The 13152-nt window shown below is 41.2% G+C and overlaps 1 pseudogene; it reads left to right on the top strand.

Annotated features, from left to right (window-relative positions):
- Positions 1-3752: 3752 nt before the first annotated feature.
- On the top strand, positions 3753-5879 carry LOC102368259 (annotated as a pseudogene).
- The last annotated feature ends 7273 nt before the right edge of the window (positions 5880-13152 follow it).

The following is a 13152-nucleotide window of genomic DNA, read 5'->3' as shown; positions in this document are numbered from 1 at the left end:
ATCTTAGTGGCTGCTGGGTAGAGGGGAATAGGGTTATACTTGGTGGCTTATACAGCTAAAAGCCACATAAATGGCACTTTGTCATATTAGAGCCAGACTATGACACGGGCCATAAAGGAACAGAACAAGCACAAAATGTGTATATTTCCACTCCCTAACCACGCACCCCCCAAAAAGAAACCACCCTGAAAATAAAGTATGTTAGATTTTTAAGCATAAAATAAAATAATGCAAAATGGTAGAATTTCACTTAAAATTTAATTATATGGGATTTCTCCCACACACTTTTCAACACCCAAATTAGAGGTTTTTAACTTTCAGCAAAAAGTTTGTTCATTTTACCATGATCTAAAAAAACATTTTCAATGTTATGTTTTTCAATGGAAAGTAGAATTTTCACCTGAAATGTTTTTTAAAATACATATAAACAAATGTATTGTTGTTAAATACTTATCTGAGTGGTGGGAAGGGGCGTGGAACCTGGCCACTCCTACACTTGGGCCAAAATCCTATTAGGCCTCAAAGCATTTAAGATGTGCCTGTGTATCTAAATGAAGATGGATGGGATGCCCTCTGCACATGTTGAGAGTAGATTTCATGGTCCACTTACACTCTGTGGTGATCCTATTCTGCCTGGGAAGATATGTAACTTTGTGTAAGGCCCCCCAAGAACGATAGGACACAGAAAAATACAAAAGCAGGAAGCATGTTGTTTCAATGATGGCTCCTTCCAGCTTTTCTTAGTCTACTGGTTAAGGCAATTGTCCAGAGAGGGAAAGACCAGGCTCTTCTCAACCAGAGGCCATATGAATCCAACTCTCCTGTTCAACATAGTGCCCTATATTAGATAGGAAGTCTCCAGATCATCCTCTGCTCCTCTTGATGTACTTAACAAGCAGCTAGGAGGGGGAAGTATATGGGCCCAGGGTGATTGCTAACTGAAGGGCTTCTAGTTCTCTAGGTCACTGAATTTAGCTTCAGAAGAGAGGCGGGGTTCTGGCTTCTGCTCCTGCCTTTACTGGTGTTTCTGCATTTGCCAGTCACTGGGCAAAAAGAGATATAGCAGGTATATTTTATACCAGCAATTACAGGGGAAGTTTGTCTGGCAGTGAGAGGAACTGTCCAGGAAGTTTGTAATACAGCAGCCAATTGAGCCATCACATTCTGGACAAAGAACCTGTGTCCGACTACAAGTGTTCCTATACATCTCTCCCAAAACTGATTTGAAGAAAACAAGCAATATGACTATTAGCTCATTGTTATTAGCTCATTTATTTTTTCCTAACAATTCCCTGTAGGTTTTAGGGAAATTCTAAAAACTCTTCTTCAATTCATCCCAAGCTACTAGGAGTCATCAAGGCAAGTGAAAAGAGGAAAACATTTCTTACAGAGGTAGGAATGAAAAGAAAACATTTAAAATGTGTGGAGAAACTGTTTAAGTCTGCAATTTCCATACGAGAATGAGGGATTTAGGTGTTCAATTTCCATTAACTTTGCTTTGAAAACATCAACCTATAAATGCAAAGGAAAACAGGTAGTTGTTTTACAAACTTTGGTCATTTATAATGTTGGTGTTCTTAGGTATAAAACTAAAGAATATGAAACTAAGGGTTGTTGGGTCAGTGGGGAGATGGTTACATCACCTTGTATTTGAATGCCATTCTCTAAAATCCAGCCTAAATGAAGTGCAATAGGAGGTGAAAGAAGCTCTTCAACCTTGCTTAAAAAGGACAAAGCCCCAAATTTCATTGCATATAAAACCAGAAAGGCTATATTATGTTGTAGAGGATGAAGAGAGAACAATGTATACGTCCATGTAATTCCTTGGTTTTTTACATTTTTCATAGACTTGCCATGTGATATTAGACAAGTCACACTGGGGAAAAATAAACTAAAATAATAATAAATCAACTAAATAAACAATAAAATAATGTATAATGATAATAAAGTCATAAATTAGTTAGCTGTATCCCAACTGGCCTTCAATAAGATGCAGGCACATAGAGACAGAATTCTAAAAGTCTTTAAGTGTTTTGCTAAAAATGAAAAATTTGGCTTAGTGAAATGTTCCAAAGCATGCTAAGTTCCAATTTTACCTCCAATTGATTTCGTGGAAGTTAGGTTTCTAACCATTGTGAGACTGTTAGAAAAATTGTCTATTGAGTGCTTTGTTGCATTTTTTGTGGTACCTTAGGAACTTTTTGAAAAATCAGGTTTTAACTCCTTTTCAAAAATAGCATGAAGGCTCCTTCAAAAACTTTTTTAATATGGCATCCTCAATCACTTTGTGCTTCTGTTCTCATCTATAACACATTATCTTGTACATTAAGATTTGTAAATGCTATGTACCAGGGATCCTCTGTAACTCCATCTATACTTAGTACAAAGTAGTTGTCATCTTGACTGTGACTCTAGGGCTGCATCTACATGACTGGCTGACTGCGCAGTTGTTACTGTGCACTCATTTAGTGCTCTCTTAACCAAATACTAAATGACTGCACAGTAACCAGTGTTACTCCACAGTCCTGTTGCCACATGGTTATTTTTAGCTGCTACTTCACAGTAGCAATGAGCTGCTATGCAGTAGCTTCTTACTACTGTGCAGTAGCATCACCGTCACGGTTTGTGCCTGGCAATGCTACGACATCATAGCAATGAGCTATGGCTCAGTAGCTCATTGCTACTGTGCCATAGCATCTCATATACATGCAGCCTAGGCCATGCAAGAATTTAAATAAGGGTAATATGTGTTTGGCCATCTGTGAGATGGAGTGGCAGTGAAAGAGGGGTAATATCAGACAAGTATGGCACAGTGTGGTGTCCACCTCCCAGGTTTTAGACATTGCATCCTTTCTCAGTGAAGACAGTTCCTTTTTTCATGGGCTTGGGATTTCTTACAGTTCAATAAAAATGAAAATGCACAAGTAAGCTACTGTCGTTTGGAGGTAGAACTATTCAATGTCTCAAGGTCCCTTTGAGTACTATTTTATTCTGTTTGGAAAATGAGAGTCAGGAAGAAATCAGATCTAGAGAGATAAAAACCCCACTGACTATGTCTGAGTAAGACCTGAATAAGCCTCAGGGTTTTCCCGACCCTGAGTACAGTGCAGAAGTGTTGCCTAAAATGAGATGCTCTTTTCATTGTTGTTCTAGGACAAGACAGGAAAAACTATTAAAAAGTATCCACATGTTGAAAAATCCATAGCATCTACTTGATTGTTGTTATACATCCCGAGTAATCATCAACTCATTTTCAAAGTAATTATAAAGCAGAAATGAAATTCTAATGGCATTATGACTAAATTAAGAGTTCTTAGACAGACTTGTTAAACCTGTCTCTCTCTCTATATATGTCGATACATGTCTAAATCCCTCCCTCTGTCCACCCATCCTTCTCCATGCTCACCCAACTCTGCTCTTGAGTGGACCCTCATATCTATAGGCTATACACAGAAAATCCTTTTGTACTAAAAGTGTATTTTAAAAAAGAGAGACAGAGAAAAAACATCCATGTTTGTTTAATCAACAACTTTCCTTTCCTTTCCTTTCCTTTCCTACTTAAATTTGTATTTTGAACAAATGTAAAATATAGTAAAAATACAAAATGTATAAAATTATAATACATTCATTTGGGAACCAGGCATGTGGTAAACTTCTGAGCTGAGATGCAGTGAATAAGGTTCTAACCACAGTTCTTCAGTTGACCCACATTATGACCTTGGAAAAGTCACTCTACAGCCTGACCCAGACGAATGCGGATGTGCAGTATGTGGCACTGCAGACCTGTCTGTGATTCCACAAAATGCATATGCAGGCATGCCCCAAGCTGCTACCTTGCAGTGTGTGGCAGGAGGAGGCATGAATGACACATGTCCCCAGAGACTGGGGGGGCATGGCAATTGCCTGCAGGTGGCAGCAGTGGTGGGGGGGGGGTGGGCATGGCAGCAGCAAACAGGGAGCTGGTGGGGGGGGGGGGGGGGAGGGTGAGCGCTGACTGGCCGCAGGCACTGCTGGCAGTGTCGGCTGTGCTTCTGCCAGGGGGTGTACCACAAATTTCAACGGGTGCACGTGCACCCACATGCACCCCATGCAGGGGGGTGGAGTTATCCTCAGGGAGATTCCTGGGGTCAAAAAAAAACCATGCCAAAAGAAGTGGGGTGGCACACGTAAGACCATCATGTGCCACCCAAAACTGGAGCCTGGCTGGCCAGCACTGCACTCCAGCTGGGGGCCAGGCTCTCAGCTACAGGAGAGCAACTGCAGCTCCCTGAGGCTCTCAGGAAGCCAGGTAGGGCTGGTGGGGCCAGCACAGTTGCTGGCCCCAGCCTCCCCTACCCCACTCGGGGTAACCTGCTTTGTGTCAGAGCATGTGTGGCATGGCCATTCCCTGGGGATGACTAGCAGTGGCACAAGTTATGCCACTACAACTTGTCCCTGGGGAAACAAAGCTCCACACTCATGTGGATGCAGCCTACATGACTGTTTTTCTTTAAATTTGAGCTAAGTGTACTGATGCATTCTTGGAAAGTTCATACAAATGCACAGGTTGGAAAACAAAGAAATATTGGTATTATTGAATTCAGACTTAATTCTGAGAGCTATTATTTGGGGACATACTCTGATGTATACAGCTCCCTATTCAGAAATAAAGGTTAGGGTTTTTTGTGGGGGAGGAGGGTTATTTCTTTTGTTTTGCTTTTTTTGGATATGATAAAAGTTGTAGGTGAAACAGCATACATCTCCTACATTGAGATAGTGGGTATATAGATCAGAGAGGTTTGCTTATTAGTTCTCCTCTAATGACCATTAATTTATCTTCTTTGAGAACATTTTGTTTCTATCATTTATCTCCTTTGTCTTCAGGCTTCATGACTACACCAAAAGTCACCAAAGCTGAGGAGATGAAGCAAAGAAACCAGACTTGCATGACTGAGATTGTGTTCCTGGGATTCTCAGACTTGCACAAAATCCAAGTTCTGCTCTTTGTGCTGGTGTTAGCCTTCTACGTGATGGCCCTCCTGGGGAACACACTGATAATTATTGTCACAGTGACCCAGCCAATTCTTCATGCACCCATGTACTTTTTCCTCAGGAACTTGTCCTTCTTGGACATTGGCTTCACCTCTGCTATAGCGCCCAAACTGCTAGTGAATCTGCTCTCAGATATCCAGACAATCTGCTTCACAGTCTGTGGTGTTCAGATGTTTTTCTTTCTTCGCTTTGGCCTCACAGAGTGCTGTCTGCTCTTTGTCATGGCATATGATAGATATATGGCTATATGCAGACCCCTGCAATATACTCTCAAGATGAACCAGAAGGTTTGCACTCAGATGGCTGCTTTTCCATGAACTATTGGGCTACTAGTAGATTTGGACAAACAATTTCAATGTTTACTCTGCCTTACTGTGGTTCCAATCGAATTAATCATTTCTTTTGTGACATTTCCCCTCTGCTGAGACAAGCCAGCACTGACACCTACAGGAATGAAGTTTCTGTTGCCACAGTCACCATTGTCTTCATTCTGGTCCCTTTTTTGCTCATTCTCTTGTCCTATATCTTCATCATCTCCACAGTCCTCAGGATGCCCTCAGTAGAGAGCCAACGCAAAGCCTTCTCCACCTGCTCATCACACCTCATTGTAGTTTCTGTTTTCTATGGTTTCTATATTTATATAGATTATATAGATTTATATAGTTTCTATATTTACTTATGTGAGACCCAAAACTATGTATTCTCCAGATGGTGACAGGCTTCTCTCCCTGATGTATACAATAGTGACACCATCAGTGAACCCCATTGTCTACAGTTTAAGGAACAAGGAGGTGAGGGTTTCTCTTAGGAAATCAATAGGAAGGAAAACTTTCTTTCAAGGTCTATGAGCATGAGACGTTGATTCTCATTAATAACACATAAAGGGTCTTAGGTGATCTGTCTTGGGTAATTTATGAATTAGGGTCAACATGGAGATTCCATATGAAGGTCAGTGTCAGACTGCTTACTCCAAGACTCAAATGGTGTCACAAGTAACAAGAAATGTTGTATTGGGAAAGATTTGACACAAGATTTTGGGAACAAACTGCTGAATTCAATTTCACCTAACAGACAGGGTGCTGTTTCTGAGTTACCCAGGTAGGGTTTCAGAGTAATTTTGAGTGAATAAGTGTCCATATTATAGGAAAAGGCTCACACTCCACACACACACATACACACATGCATATATATATAAAATTATATATATATACATTTTGGAATGGAGGTATGTATATATCCAAAGTGGGTAGTATACCACTCCAGCACTTCAGTTGGGTACCTCAGAGTTGATCACAAGCAATACTTTGGTCATATACTGAATGAAATAGAATTCTGGGCACACTGATGGCTCATATGCAATTCCCTATAGGTTTTAAGGAAATTCCAAAACTCTTCTTCATTTCATCCCAAGTTACTAAGAGTAATCAGTACAAGTGAAAAGAGGAAATAAAGTCTTCCTTACAGAGGTAGGAACGAAAAAAAAAAAACAATGAAATGCGCTTGAGAAACTGCTTAAGCCTACAGTTTCCATAGGAGAATTTAGATACCTAAATAAATACCTCAATTTAGGATTTAGGTGCTCAATTTCCATTAATTTTGCTTTGAGAACATCAACTTACAAATGCAAAGGAAAACAGGTCATTGTTTTACAAGCTTTGGTCGATTATCATTTGGGTGTTCTTAGGTATAAAACTAGAAACAAAGGGTTGTTGGGTCAGTGGAGGGATTGTTAATAGGATTGTCACATCACTTCATATTAGAATACCATTCTCTAAAATCTGGCCTAAATGAAATGCAGTGGAAGACAGGCCCTTTTTGTGAAAAAGACTAACAGCATTGCTTTAGTAGAAGCATTGCCAGAAGGATGACGGAACTGATTCTTCAACTCTATTCAGTGCTGTTGAGGCCACATATGGAGTACTGTGTGGTAGGGGTATGCGAAGCAGGCTGTATTTGATTTGGATTCAGCCTGAATCAGGGACAGTGATTCGATTTGTTGATTCGGATCACTGTCCCTGATTTGATTCAGCCGAACCAAAATATGAAGATTTGATGCTGATTTGGAGAATCAGCGATTCAGCTATAGACACAGCTTGAAGAGTTTTTTTTACATACCTCAAGGTACCAGCATGACTTGTGAATGCTGTGATGCTAGGGTGGATGGAGCATCCCACAGGAGTGCAGGGAGGCCCCCGTGTGCTCGGCAGTGAACCCAGAAGTGAACTGGAAATACTGGTGCCCCCTGGCTCGGCGACCAGCCATGGGAAGACCCTGGGTGCCCCCTCTCCCCCCCACAGCCCAGGAGGCACCAGTCGCCGAGCTGGGGAGGACGTACGGGTGCCCTCCTTCATGCTGTCTGGAGGACCCAGAAGTGGACCAGAAGTGCTTCTGGTCCACTTCCAGGTCTGATGTCGAGTGTGCTGGGGAGCCCTCCATGCTTCTGTGAGACACTCCATCTACCCTAGCATCACAGCATTCATGAGCCGCCTGCTGCCTAGAGGTATGTAGAAAAAACATTTAAAGCTGTCTCTATGTCCAAATCACCAAATCTTTCTGAACTGATTCGGAGGATTCTGATTCGATTTGGAGAGATTAAAGGGTCCTATGATTCGATTCAGATTCGGGGATTCAGCCACCAAATTGGGCCGAATCTCCACTGAATTGAATCAGGAACTGAAGCTCCACATAGCCCTACTGTGTATAGTTTTGGGCCCCCCACTATAGAAGGGATGTGGACAAGATGGAGAGAATCCAACAGAAGACATAAGAATGGTTAGGGGCCTGGGCACTTATGAGGAGAGGCTGAGGGAACTGGCTTTATTTAGTCTGCAAAAGAGAAGATTGAAGGGGCATTTGATAGCAGCCTTTTACGTGAAGGGGGTTGCAAAGAGGATGGAGCTGGACTGTTCTCAGTGGTGGCAGATGTCAGAGCAAGAAGGAATGGTCTCAAGTTGCAGCAAGGGAAGTTCAGGTTAGATACTAGGAAAAAAATTTCTCAACAGGAAGGTAGTAAAGCACTGAAGCAGGTTACCCAGAGAGGTAGTAGAAATTCTATCCTTGGAGGTTTTTAAGACCTGTGTAGATCAAGTCTTGGCTGGGATGATGTAGTTGGGGCTAGTCCTGCTCTGAGCACGTGTTTGGACTAGATGACCTTCTGAGGTCCCTTACAACCCGAACTTTCTATAATTCTATGACTCTTACCTTTCAGTCCTGCAGGCTTCTGCTGGACTGAATGTATGACTGTTCCAAACTTGAGCTAACACTAATGATCAAAATTTTTGCAACTCACAGTGTTACATGTAACAAGGCCCTTAGAAGTGGAAAAGAATCTGATGCTATTAAGCTGAAAATTAGGAGGAAAAAAAGTCTAAGCATCAAATAGCAACATTACAGTGCCCCAAGAAGGGTACTGGTGCAAAAACTTGTTGCAGGATAGATTTGGATTTGTTTATGAAATGGATAATGTGATAGCATTGCCTCTGACAGCTAGAGAATCAACTCAATGACTTTTGTGGTCTTTTCTTTCCTATAAACATCCTATAAAAGAACAACACAATTTGTCCTTGATGCATGTTAGGTCCCCACGGTTTTTGTTTCTGTGTTTAAAGACAACACATTTTGCTCTAAAGAAGCCCCTTTTTCTCCTCTTCTACTAGAACCTTTAGGTCGCTATTTATTTATGTCAGAAAAAAATATCTTCCCTGGTTTCTTCCCTCTCTATCATTGACAGACCTGGTTCATTTGATGGACTGACTTATTATCACGGTAGATGTTTCTTGTATCAAATCCATACCTCCCAAAGCTTTTTTTCAAGAAGAGCCTCTAACCAGAAACCTCCAGGTTTTAGTCCCAGCAAAAGCATTGGCATACAGCAGTATAAATCTCTGTGGGAGGGAGAGGACCCATGCACCTTTTGCATTAGCTGTTTTTCAGGGTCTTAAGTAGGGTGGAATAGGATCATACCTAGTCACCTAAGTACACTTTTGTGCCTAATAGCTGCAACAAAATCTGAGCCTTGCTATATGAAGGGGAGAGGACAGAATATTTACATTATTCTAAGTTAATGAACATCTTCCAATTTTATCTGATTTACTGAACATTTCTTCTTCATTTCTAAGAGGCTTGTGAATGTGTCTGGACATCACAGTCATCAGCCCAGATAGTGATTTTCTTTTTCCCTCTTATCATTTGCTTTGCTCACTTTAAAGCTCAAACAGGGTGTTGATTTAGTTGCTCTGATATCTCTACATCAGCCTTAAACCAGGCCTTCCCAGAGGGTATTGCTAGTTCCAGTGTGGGCAAAATTTTTGCTGAAATGCAGCAGTAGAACAAACCCTCATTCTTTACTTTGTGCTTTACACAATCAAGATTCTGGTAGAGGCAATGCGGAAGTATAGAATCTATATTTTTTCTCTAACAAAAGGTTTGGACCAGGCAACATAGACCCATGACAGAGTTTTTAAAAACACCCCTGGAGAACTACAAATTCAGTTCCCATTGAATGACAGTAGGAACCAAGTACCTAACTACCTTAGTCACTGTCAAAAAATCCCACCCTAAATCCCCAGTCCTTATTAGATCTGGCCATAAAACGCATGGTGGTGATTTTGCATGCTCATGTGCATATATGTTGGAGGTTTGTTGAAAAAAATGCCATAATCCTTTTATTTCAAGGATATTTTATCCTCTTATTTCAAGGATATTTGTGAAATATGCATAGGACAGTGGGAACCTTGATTTTCAATTATAGTAATATTCCTACTTTTCTTAATTGGTTTTGAAATACCCAGGCTTCTTTAGGAAAGTTTATTATGAAGATGCAATGAAAAGCAATACTTGGAAGTGTCATGACCCAAAGGCATGATTTTGTGTGTGCTTCAGCACCAGAATTATCCCCGCCAAGTTGCAGAGCATTGCACGGGAGAGTTTCCTGTTGCAGAGGAAAACCCCGGTGCAGGAATGAGTTTCCCGCCTTTTCTGCAGCTTCTTTTGCAGGGTGCATTGCTCATGTTGCAAGAGGAATGCACGGTGCAAAAGAGTTCCCGCCACCGGCATGTAAATTCGTTCCCTGTGATTGGCTAGTGCTAAATTATTCACACGTGGCGGCTAGCGATTGGCCTGTTAGCCGTATAAGAGGCTTGAGCAGTTTCCGCCCAAGCCAAAGAGGACTCCACATCCATCTCGTGGGGACTCTGGGTACACGGCAGGGTAATAGAAACCCTGTGTGAGATCCAGAGGAGTCTGGCAGCCTGATCCACCGCCCACCTCTTCCCGTCTTCGAGCGCGACTTTTATAAGACGTACCTACGATTCTAATTTTGGTGGCTCGTTCACCCAGAGCATCCGGAGCTCTGTACCGTGGAGCCTAGCAACCTCCACGAGACCGTCTGTGTTGTCTGTCTGTAACCGCAACTCAAGCAAGTTTTCCAGCCTGCACCACTGCCATCTCGGTGTAAGTAAACAATCTTTAAAACTACCGATACGCGTTTGTGCCTAATTCCAGCTCGACGGCCTTCCCTCTCCGACCCGGCGTACCCGGGCTGCTGGCCACAGCCCGCGTGCAGCACGGAAAAGGGCTCGGGTCGCTCCCGGCCCGCACAGGAAGTAATATTTTCAAAGGAGAAGAGCTCCATCCATCTCCCTATCTATCCAGCCATCTAGTCATCCACCTACCTACATGCCTACTAGCTTTTAAATTCAGTTACCCAAGAAACACATTTTTATTTAAACTCTCCCTCTTTTCCTGCCCACCCTGCCCCCATATCTCTAGCCCCTACTTATGCCTCAGGTAAATGCTTCCTAAGGTGGTGTGATGTTCACAGTAGGAGTAGCTGAATTCACACAATTCCAACATGAAGATACTTTCATAGTGAAGATACTAGTGGGCAGCCAATTTACAAAATGAAACATGAAAAATGAAGTAAGGTTCAGTTGTACATAAGCTAGAGGTATTAAAAGCTGAGTGAGAGCTTCATAACAGACAAGGATATCAAAGAGTAAGGGACGTAACAACATCTTCCTAGCAGTGTATCATGTGCTTCACTTGATTTTTACAATAATCAGAACTACACTTCCATATACTGATACACTAAAGTATAGATGCTCTAAGAACAAGGTATTTGCACTTGCTATATAGCAACACATTATATCATTTGAAAGCTTATGGAATATAGATTGGCACAAAATTAAAAAATCTTGAAAAAGTCTGAAAAAGCAGGCTAAAAAAATTTAAAATGCAGTGGAAAACACATTATGTGATATAGCACATGCCCATATGTCATCTGCAAAATCTCAGCCAAGCTAGCAGACTGTGCTGGGCTTCAGTCCACTGTGAGACTTCATGCAAGCCAGATCTCTGCCTGACTTTCACCTGATAGAAACACCCACTTAGTTAGAAAAAACTTTGTGCGCATGCCTTCTAAGCATAATAGCAATTGCTTTACTTTCTGTATGATTTTTTACTTTTTCATAATGCAAATATTATTACTGCATTTTTATATCTAACCTATAACTGCTTAAGCTACTAAATATTACATGGTAAATACGTATTATACTTATTCCTTTATTCCTTACACTAAAGGTATATCATATTTAGATCCTGATCTAGATCCATTAATATATTTGGTGTGACTCCTCATGGTGAGGCTAGCTTTAGCCTAGGCTTAGAACACCATGGCAAATGATCAAGAGTGTAAAAGAAAGTTACTATGCTTCAGTTTGTATTTTATGTCTGTGTCCCGTATTATACTTAAGACATTTTAACTGTCTTTAAAATGCTAGTATTTGAGTGTTTAAGTGGTAAAACATGTGCTAAATGCCATCTTCCCAGTTGGTTTAATAAAAGTTATAATTTTGGAGCCAAGAGTTCTAATTTTTTGTATGTCATTTTAGCGTAGCAAATTTAGGACCTTTCTACCAAGGAGTATTGCAAGATCATATTACCTAACATGTATGAGGCTTCACATGAAGTCTTACAATGCACTGAAGTGCAGCACTGCCTGCCAGCTTGCTTGAGAGCTCATAGGTAGCACGTGCACATGTCCTATAGTACATAGTGCTTTTTAATTTTTTTTTGTTATTTTCTTTCATTTTTAAAGGTTTTTCCACAAAATGTACTAATCTACACCATATACGTTTTCAAATGATATATAATGTTTGGGCATACAGTAAGCACAAATACATTAAGAGGTTCTTAGATTATCTACTCCTTAATGTTTTTGTATCTAGGGCCTTTTTATTTTATTGAATTGAGTTTGTATTATTTTTAAGAAAACAATGAGAAAGATGCAGCATGCACAGAAGAGAAAGCAGTAGAGCTCAGTCATTGCTGGCTATACTTCACATACAATGGATCAACAAAAATATGTATTCCCATTTCCAGAAAGCAAACACAAACACAGGGTGTACCCAGACAACGCAAAATGCACACGACAGATGTGAAAGCGTTCTCCGTGCCAAAATTCAATACGGGGAAATCCCGATATTTAAAAAAAAGGGGTGCAAAAAATAGCAGGGCAGCATGTTTGGCTGCAGTGCACATTGTCCGAAACTGGAGCCTGGATCTTCACCACTGCAGCCCTGGGAGACCCTCAGGCCCAGGTAAAGCTGCTGGGACCAACCTAGGTTCTGGCCCCAGCTTTCCCTAACCTAGCCAGGGCAATTTGCCATGCGCCAGAGTGTGCGTGCAGGTGCATTCCCCAGGGACAAGTAGGAGTGGCACAACTATGTGCTGCTGATATTTGTCCCTGGGCAAATATGTTTATTCATCTGGGTGTACCCATAGAGTCTCCTTTTCTCTCTCAGACATATACACTTGCTGCTGCATCTAGAAGTGCACTTTAATGTGCAGTAGCCTATTTTACTGGTCACTAAAGCATCACATAAAAAACATGCAATTACACTAATGCACAGTAAAATAAGCTACTGTGCAATAAGCATCACTTAAGAAATGTGCACTTTCAGTACTGAACTTTAGGGCAGCCTAATGCACATTTATATAGTACCTCACGTTGGAGGTACTAAATTTAATGCACTTTAGGAAAAGTGTGTTAATGATGTGTAGATGTGCCCACTGGTGTGTTCACTGAGACATTTCTTTCATCTCTGCAATATTGACAGGTTT

The sequence above is a fragment of the Alligator sinensis genome, unplaced genomic scaffold (assembly GCF_000455745.1).
Source record: "Alligator sinensis unplaced genomic scaffold, ASM45574v1 scaffold1247_1, whole genome shotgun sequence".
NCBI classification, from domain to species: Eukaryota; Metazoa; Chordata; order Crocodylia; family Alligatoridae; genus Alligator; species Alligator sinensis.
The sequence above is the reverse complement of the archived record's forward strand: the minus strand, read 5'-3'. Positions and strand labels throughout refer to the sequence as shown.